The sequence below is a fragment of the Somniosus microcephalus genome, chromosome 6 (genome assembly GCF_052327205.1).
Source record: "Somniosus microcephalus isolate GS21.2 chromosome 6, FLI_Smic_1.0, whole genome shotgun sequence".
In the NCBI taxonomy this organism is placed as follows: domain Eukaryota; kingdom Metazoa; phylum Chordata; class Chondrichthyes; order Squaliformes; family Somniosidae; genus Somniosus; species Somniosus microcephalus.
Window position 1 is genome coordinate 36484157 of NC_140992.1, and position 9894 is coordinate 36494050.

Sequence of the window (9894 nt, forward strand, 5' to 3'; positions counted from 1 at the left end):
TTAGTTCATACTCCTGTTTCATATTTATGTTTCAATACTGTTTACTATCTTGTAAAACTCTGTGAGGTCATCTCCCAGTTGCTCCTTTCTCTGCTGAAAAGTCCAAGTTTCTCCAGTATTTTTCATAACTCAGTCCTTTGACACTAGGGATCAGTCTCACAGCTTGAATGACTCACGGCTTGCTGACCAGAACTAGATTTCATGTTCAAGGTGCAATCTGACAAGGGTACTATTTGGCTATTTACTATTAAAGAGTTCCAGAAATGGCAGTGGAAATCTGGAACTCTTTTCCCCCAAAGGCTAGGTCAATTGAAAATTTCAAAACTGAGATTGATAATTTTTTGTTAAGCTAAGGGTATTAAGGGTTATGGAACCAAGGTGGGTAAATGGAATTAAGATACAGATTAACCATGATCTAATTGAATGGCGGGACAGGCTTGAGGGGCTGAATGGCCTACTCCTGTTCCTGTAATTCTTATGTTCCTAGTGTCAGCTGTGGCTCAGTTGGTAGCACACTCGCCTCTGAGTCAAAAGGTTGGTGGGTTCAAGTCCTGCTCCATGGGACTCGAGCACATTAAAGCTAGGCTGACACTCCAGTACAGTGCTGAGGGAGTGCTGTACTGTCAGAGGTGCCATCTTTCGGATGAGATATTAAACAGAGGCCCCGTCTACTCTCTCAGGTGGACATAAAAGATCCCATGGCACTATTTTGAAGAAAAGTTATCCCCGGTGTCCTGGCCAATATTTATCCCTCAACCAACATAACAAAAAAAAATTATCAGGTCATTATCACATTGCTGTTTGTGGGAGCTTGCTGTGCACAAATTGGCTGCCGCGTTTCCCACATTACAATAGTGACTCCACTTCAAAAGTACTTAATTGGCTGTAAAGCACCGGTGGTCGTGAAAGGCGCTATAGAAATGCAAGTCTTTTTTTTTATACTATATAATGTAAAATCTGTGAGTTTTTTACATTTGTCACTCTTGGGCTAATTGTGTGATAATTGGTAATAGTCTTGTGAGACATCCCAGAACATTAATTTCAATGGGATAAGGTTGCAGTGACAAGTGACACTTGCAATACTCACTTTCTCCATTGGTGATGCCGTTGCACTTCTGTTCACTGCATGAAACCGCCTCAGCCTTTTGACAAAAATAAATGGCCATTTTCCAACTTCAGTCTCCAGAGATCTAAACCAACGTGTATTTTCAAACCTACAGCTTTACTATTCATTTTATTTTACCTGGGGAAATATTTATGCTATTTTTAGCTCCAGTTTTGCCCTTGGCTCTGTCCCTGCTAACTAAATAATTAAATTGTGGCTTTTCTCAGTCCACAAAATATAAATAAATTACCATTATAAGCACTCTTGCTCATAGTTCCAGATCCTGAACATGCGACGACTTTAGCCTACTTTGGGTCTTTCTGCTGCTGGACTGCTTATTACCTTGAAAATATTTCATTTCACTCTGTTCGGTCTGCCATTGGGGCTGAAGGACAAGGGGGTGCATCGAAGAAGACAGGAGTGAGCATTACATAGGATTACATGACATAAAAGAAAGACTTATATATTTATATAGCGCCTGTCACAACCACCGGATGTCTCAAAGCGTTTTACGGCCAATTAAGTACTTTTTGGAGTGTAGTCACTGTGGTAATTTTGTGGGCTGAGAAAAGCCACAGTTTAATTATTTAAGTAGCAGGGGCTTACGGCATAGGATATACGGCACAAAACAGGCCATTCGGCCCAACCAGTCCATGCCGGCGTTTATGCTCCACTCGAGCCTCCTCCCGTCTTTCCTCATCTAAATCTACAAGCATAACTCTCCCTCATATGCTTGTCCAGCCTCCCCTTAAATGCATCTGTACTATTCACTTTAACCACTCCCTGTGGTAGCGAGTTCCATATTCTCACCACTCATTGGGTAAAGAAGTTTCTTCTGAATTCCCTATTGGATTTCTTGGTGACTCTCTTATATTGATGGTCTCTAGCTATGCTCTTCCCCACAAGTTGGAACATTCTCTCTGTATCCACTCTATCAAAACCTTTCATAATTTTAAAGACCTCTATTAGGTCACCCCTCAGCCTTCTTTTTTCAAGAGAAAAGAGACCCAGCCTGTTCATCCTTTCCTGATGTGTATACCCTCGCATTTCTGGTATCATCCTTATAAATCTTCTCTGCACCCTCACCAGTACCTCTATATCCTTTTTATAATATGGCGACCAGAACTGTACGCAGTACTCTAAGTGTGGTCTAACCAAGGTTCGATACAGGTTTAGCATAACTTTTAAATTCTATCCCTCTAGAAATAAACCCTAGTGCTTGGTTTGCCTTTTTATGGCCTTGCTAACCTGTGTCGCAACCTTCAGTGATTTGTGTATTTGTACTCCGAGATCCCTTTGTTCCTCTACCCCACCTAGACTCACCCTCCAAGTAATAAGTAACCGCCCTACCAAAATGTAATACCTCATATTTATCTGTGTTGAACTTCATTTGCCAATTATATGCCCATTCTGCAAGTTTATTAATGTCCTCCTGTAATTTGTTGCAGTCCTCCTCAGTATTGACTATCCCCCCCCCAATTTGGTGTCATCCGCAAATTTAGAAATTGTGTTTTTGATTCCAAAGTCTAAATCATTAATGCAAACTGTGAACAACAGTGGTCTCAGCACTGATCCTTGTGGAACACCACTATCCACCTTCTGCCACTGTGAATAGCTACCTTTTACCCCTACTCTCTGCTTTCTGTCTTGAAGCCAGCTAGCTATCCATTCTGCTACTTGTCCCCTGACTCTGCATTCTCTGACCTTGTTCATCAGTCTATTATGGGGTACCTTATCGAAGGCCTTTTGAAAATCTAGATAAATTACATCTACTGCATTACCATTGTCTACTCTCCCTGTTACCTCTTCAAAAAATTCAATGAAGTTGGTCAAGCAAGGCGTTCCCTTTTGAAATCCATGCTGACTATTCATTACTATATTTTTGGTTTCTAGATGTTCTTCTATTTTCTCCTTTAGTAGGGATTCCATTATTTTTCCTACCACCGATGTTAAGCTGACTGGTCTATAATTCCCTGGACATGTTCTATCCCCCTTCTTGAATATAGGTATTACGTTAGCTATCTGCCACTACACTTTTTCTAACGAATTATTAAATATGTGTAGTAATGCCTCTGCTATCTCTTCCCTAGATTCTTTTAAAATGCGTGGATGCAATCCATCCAGACCAGGGGTTTTATCCTCTTTGAGTTTGATTAGTTTATTTAATATATCCCCTCTTTTTATTTTAAATGCACTTATCTCATTACTAATCTCATCATCTAATGTCATGTCGTCCTATTCTATCTCCCTGGTAAATACTTAAGCAAAATAGTTATTTAATATTTCTGCCATCGCTCTATTGTTACCTGTGGTATTATCCTGTCTATCCCTTAATGGCCCTATTCCCATCCCAACCTTCCTTTTTTTTATTGATGTGCCTGTAAAATATTTTACTATTTTGTTTTATGTTCACTGATAATTTAATTTCATAGTTCCTCTTTGCTGTCCTAATTTTTTTTGGACTTCTCTCCTAATCTCTTTGTATTCTCCCTCATCATGCACTCTCCTGCTGTCCATGTACTTAATGTATGCCTCTTCCCTTACCCTCAATTGTTCCCTTATGGCTTTATTCATCCATGGAGTCTCATTAGTGTTTAGTTTGTTCTTTCCTTTTAGTAGAATATATTTTCCTGGACTCTGTTGAACACCATTTTAAATGTTTCCCATTGCTGTACTACATCGTTGTTTGCCAATATTGTTGCCCATTTTATTTTCCCAAGTTCTATTCTCAGCCCCTTAAAATCAGCATTTTCCAATCTATTAACCTGGTTTTCGTCATACTTATGTCCTTCTCAATTAGCGTATTATATTATGGTCACTATTGCCTAGATGTTCCCCTAATTTTACTTCTCTTATCTGCTCTGGTTCATTCCCCATTACTAGATCCAAGTGAATCCTCCCTTGTTGGGCTTTTTACACATTGGGTTAGAAAGGAGTCCTGTACACATTGTAGGAACTCTGTTCCGTTATCCCCTTTACCTACCTCTTCTGTCCAATTAATATCAGGGTAATTGAAATCCCTCATGATTATTATTCTATGTTTTTACTCATTTCCTTAATTTGTCTGCATATTTCTTCCTCCACCTCCTTCCACTATTAGGTGGTCTGTAGACTACGCCAATTAGTGTGATTGATCCTTTATTATCCTTTATCTCTATCCATATAGATTCTATTTTTACAATAGCAAAATACTGCAGATGCTGGAAATCTGAAACAACAACAGAAAATGCTGGAAAAACTCAGCAGGCCAGGCAACATCCGTGGAGAGAGAAATAGAGTTAACATTTCAGGTCGATGACCTTTCGTCAGAACTGGAAAAAAGCAGGAAATGGAACAGATTTTAAAGCAAGTTTAGGGGCTGGGAAATGGGGGAGGGGATGAAAGAACAAAAGGGAAGGTCTGTGATAGGATGGAAGGCAGGAGCAGGAGTAGGCCATTCAGCCCCTCGAGCCTGCTCCGCCATTCAATGCGATCATGGCTGATCATCCAAATTCAGTACCCTGTCCCTGCTTTCTCCCCATATCCCTTGATCCCCTTAGCCTTAAGAAATATATCTAACTCCTTCTTGAATATAGTTAATGAATTGGCCTCAACTGTCTTCTGTGGTAGAGAATTCCACAGGCTCACCACTCTCTGGGTGAAGAAATTCCTCCTCATCTCAGTCCTAAATGGCTTATCCCTTATCCTTAGACCGTGACCCCTGGTTCTGGACTCACCGACCATCGGGAACATCCTTCCTGCATCTAGTCTATCTAGTCCTGTTAGAATTTTATAAGTTTCAATGAGATCCCCTCTCATTCTTCTAAACTCTAGTGGATATAAGCCTAATCGACCCAATCTCTCTTCATACGTCATTCCTGCCATCCCAGGTATCAGTCTGATGAATCTTCGCTGCACTCCCTCCACGGCAAGAACATCCTTCCTCAGATAAGGCGACCAAAACTGCACACAATACTCAAGGTGCGGTCTCACCAAGGCCCTGTACAACTGCAGCAAGACATTCTTGCTCCTGTACTTGAATCCTCTCGCTATGAAGGCCAACATACCATTTGCCTTCTTAACCGCCTGCTGCACCTGCATGCTTACCTTCAGCGACTGGTGCACAAGGACACCCAGGTCTCGTTGCACTTCCCCTTTTCCCAATCTATTGCCGTTCAGATAACACCCTATGATGGAAGGCAGGAGAAGTAAAGAGGCATTAAGAGATATTCAAGGCAAGAGTAGATGGTAATGGGACAGGTTAAGAAAGGATGGCTCTAGATGAAGTGTGAATTGCACTGGCAGAATGAAAGACAGCTGCCATGTGGGAGGGAAGAAAAAAAGGCCAAACAAAAAGTGTGGATAAAAAATATATATGTGACAGGGACCAAGGTTATGATCTGAAATTGTTGAACTCTGTGTTGAGTCCAGAGGGATGTAAAGTGCCTAATCGGAGGATGAGGCGCTGTTCCTCGAGCTTACGCTGAGCTTCAGTGGAACAATGCAAGAGGCCGAGGACGGTGAGGTCTGAGTGGGAGTGGAGCGGTGAATTAAAGTGACAGGCAACCGGGAGCTCGGGGTCCCCCTTACGGACTGAACGGAGGTGTTCCGCAAAGCGGTCACCTAATCTGCGTTTTGTCTCCCCAATGTAGAGGAGACCACATCGTGAGCAGCGAATACAGTATACTAAATTGCAAGATGTACAATTTTTGTTTCTATTCTATTTTTGATTCTATTTTTGTCTTGCTGAGTCACTTTTTTCTACTGCCATTATGTTATCCCGAATAAGTATAGCTACTCCACCTCCCCTTTCTCCCTCTATCTTTTCTAAATATGTTACACCCTGCAATGTTCAATTCCCAGTCCTGATTTTTCTGTAGTCATGTCTCAGTAATCCCTATTATGTCTGGTTCCTCGCAACACATGATTGCCTCCAGCTCCCGTTTTAGTACAGACACTGTGTACATTGCTGTACAGACAGTTTAACTCATTTTTAATTGGATTTCCTCTCACTTTATGTTTAACCATCTTTTTAGACTCCTGTTCTATAACTCTATTTATTTCCTTGCCATCAATATCCTCCCTTACTTTATTCTTTCCTATGCTCTCTTTTCCAGTTTTGTTTATAGTTAGGCTGGTTACGTTTCTTGTAGATCCCACCCACCATCTTACTAGTTTAAAGCCTTTGCCACCTCCCTATTTACCCTTTCCGCTAGGACACGGGTCCCATCCTGGTTCAGGTGGAGCCTGTCCCATCGGTACAGCTCCTTCCTGTCCAATACTGGGGCCAGTGTCCCATGAAAGGGAACTCACGTGTCAATTCACCTGATCTGTCTGCTTCTATGTCAATTTGCACGTGGCCCGGGCAATAATCCAGAGATTATTACCCTCTAGGTCCTGCTTTTTAATTTAGAGCCTAACTCCTGATACTCTTTCAGCAGGACCTCCTCCCTGTTCCTACCTATGTCGTTTGTTCCAACATGGACCACGACAACTGGATTTAACCCCTCCCTTTCCAAGTTCCTCTCCAGCTGCCATGAGATATCCCTTATCCTGACACTGGGTAGGTAACACATCCTTCGGGATTCCCGTTCTTGGCTGCAGAGGACGTTATCTATCCCCCTAATTATAGAGTCCCCTATCACTACCACATTTCTATTCTGCTCTTCCTCCCCCCCTTAGACAGCCTTCTGAGCCACGGTCTGCATTGTGGCTGTCCTCCCTGCAGTCTTTCTCCTTGTCCTCACAGGTAGCGAGTCCATCGTACCTGTTGGACAGGACCAGTGTCTGTGGGACCTCCTTCTCAACCTCCTAAATCCCTGCTACCTGGCTCCCTAACAGTCATACCTTCCCTTTCCTGAACCTGTGCTTTCCTCTGGGGTGTGACTGTATTCTGGATAAAACTGTCCAGAAATTCCTCCCGCTCCCTTATGTGTCAGAGTGTCTCAAACTCGCACTCCAGCTCAATGACTCTGAGCCAGAGATTTAAGATGGAGACATCTCCTGCAGATGTGTTCGCTCGGGACAGTCTCGCTGTCCACAAACTGCAGTCCAGACACACAATCTGCCCTGCCATATCTTAGTCTAGCCTTATTTTATTTATTTATTTAGTTAAAGTCTTTATTCAATGATTATTTATAGTTATATTAATTAGTTTAACTAGTTAAGCTATTAATTTAATACAGTACGTTATAGTTTCCCAGTCCCAGTTTAAACCACTGTCCTAGGTTAGAGAGAAAAAAAGCTAACACTCACCAACTAATCACCTACCTGCTGTCCTGTGACGTCACTCCTTGATTTTTTTTTTGCTCTCTCTCCTTCGCTCCTGCTCATTCAAAACTCTGCTGCCCGTACCCTATTTTGCACCAAGTCCTGATTGTCCATCACCCCTATCTTCACTGACCTACATTGGTTCCCGTTTCCCCCAACACCTCAAATGTAGAAGTCTCATCCTTGTGTTTAAACCCTTCCCTATCTATGTAACCTCCTCCAGTGCTACACCCCTCACCTCTGTACTCTCCATCCCTTCGATTCCGGCTTCTTATGCATCCTCATTTCCTTTTTTTTTGCTCTCTCTCCTTTGCTCCTGCTCCTTTTATCCCCGTCGCTGTCGCTGTCGCTGGTCCCGCTCTCGCTCTTGAGCAGGAGCAGCTGGGAGAAGACGGAGGATGAGGACACCGCGCAGGAGGCCTTACCCATACCAGGTCATAGAGTCATAGAGTTTTACAGCACAGAAAGAGGCCCTTCGGCCCATCGTGTCTGCGCCGCCCATCCATCCCTGTCCAGTCTAATCCCATTTTCCAGCATTTGGTCCATAGCCTTGTATGCAATGGCATTTCAAGTGCTCATCCAAATGCTTCTTGAATGTTGTGAGGGTTCCTGCCTCTAACACCCTTTCAGGCATTGAGTTCCACATTCCAACCACCCTCTGGGTGAAGAAGTTCCTCCTCAAATCCCCTCTAAATCTCCTGCCCCTTACCCTGAATCTATGCCCCCTTGTTATTGACCCCCCTACTAAGGGGAAAAGTTCCTCTTTATCTACCCTATCTATGCCCCTCATCATTTTGTACACCTCAATCAGGTCCCCCCTCAGCCTTCTTTACTCCAAGGAAAACAACCCCAGCCTGTCCAGCCTCTCTTCATAGCTGAGGCGCTCCATCCCAGGTAACATCCTGGTGAATCTTCTCTGCACCCTCTCCAAAGCAATCACATCCTTCCTATAGTGAGGCGACCAGAACTGCACACAGTACTCCAGCTGTGGCCTCACCAGCGTTTTGTACAGCTCCATCATAACCTCCCTGCTCTTATATTCTATGCCTTGGCTAATGAAGGCAAGTATCCCATATGCCTTTTTAACCACCTTATCTACCTGTTCCGCTGCCTTCAGGGATCTATGTACATGTACACCAAGGTCCCTCTGACCCTCTGTACTTCCTAGGGTCCTACCACTCATTGTGTATTCCCTTGCCTTATTTGTCCGTCCAAAATGCATCACCTCGCACTTTTCAGGGTTAAATTCCATTTGCCACTTTTCCGCCCATCTGACCAACCCGTTTATATCGTCCTGTAGCCTGAGGCTTTCCTCCTCGCAATTTACCACCCCACCAATTTTCGTGTCATCTGCGAACTTACTGATCATACCTTTTACATTCTCATCCAAATCATTTATGTAGATCACAAACAACAAGGGACCCAGCACCGATCCCTGAGGTACCCCACTGGACACAGGCTTCCAGTCACAAAAGCAACCTTCGACCATCACCCTCTGCCTCCTGCCACTCAGCCAGTTGAGGATCCAACGCGCCAAGGCACCCTGGATCCCATGGGCTCTTACCTTCTTGACCAGTCTCCTATGCGGGATTTTGTCAAAAGCTTTACTGAAGTCCATGTAAACCACATCCACAGCATTTCCCTCATCCACCTCCTCGAAAAATTCAATCAGATTTGTCAGACATGATTTACCCTTGACAAAGCTATGCTGACTATCCCCGATTAATCCTTGCCTCTCCAAGTGGAGACTAATTTTGTCCCTCAGAATTTTTTCCAATAATTTCCCTACCACAGATGTTAGGCTCACTGGCCTGTAATTCCCTGGTTTATCCCTGCTACCCTTCTTGAATAATGGTACTACGTTAGCTGTTCTCCAGTCCTCTGGTACATCCCCTGTGGCCAGAGAGGTTCTGAAAATTTGTGTCAGAGCCCCTGCAATCTCCTCCTTTGCCTCCCACAGCAGCCTGGGATACATCTCGTCCGGGCCTGGGGATTTATCCACTTTTTGGCCTGCTAAAACCGCTAGCACCTCCTCCCTCTCGATGCTAATATGTTCAAGTATGTCACAGTCCCCTTGCCCGATTTCTATGTCTACATCGTCTTTCTCCATAGTGAACACAGATGCAAAAAATTCATTTAAAACCCCGCCTACCTCATCTGGCTCTACACACAGATTGCCACTTTGGTCCCTAATGGGCCCTACCCTTTCCCTGGTTATCCTCTTGCCCTTAATATACTTATAAAACATCTTAGGATTTTCCTTTATTTTGCTCGCCAGTGTTATTTCATGGCCCCTCCTCGCCCTCCTAATTTCTTTTTTAAGTACGCCCCTGCACTTTTTATACTCCTCTAGGGCTTCTTCCGTCTTTTGTCTTTTGTAACTGCCAAAAGCCCCCCTTTTATTCCTAATGCATTTTTGTATATCCCTTGTCATCCAAGGTTCCCTTTGCTTGTTGGTCCCACCCTTGACCTTTACAGGAACATGTTGGCGTTGTACCCTCTCTATTTCCCTTCTGAAAGTCTCCCACTGTTTTGATGTG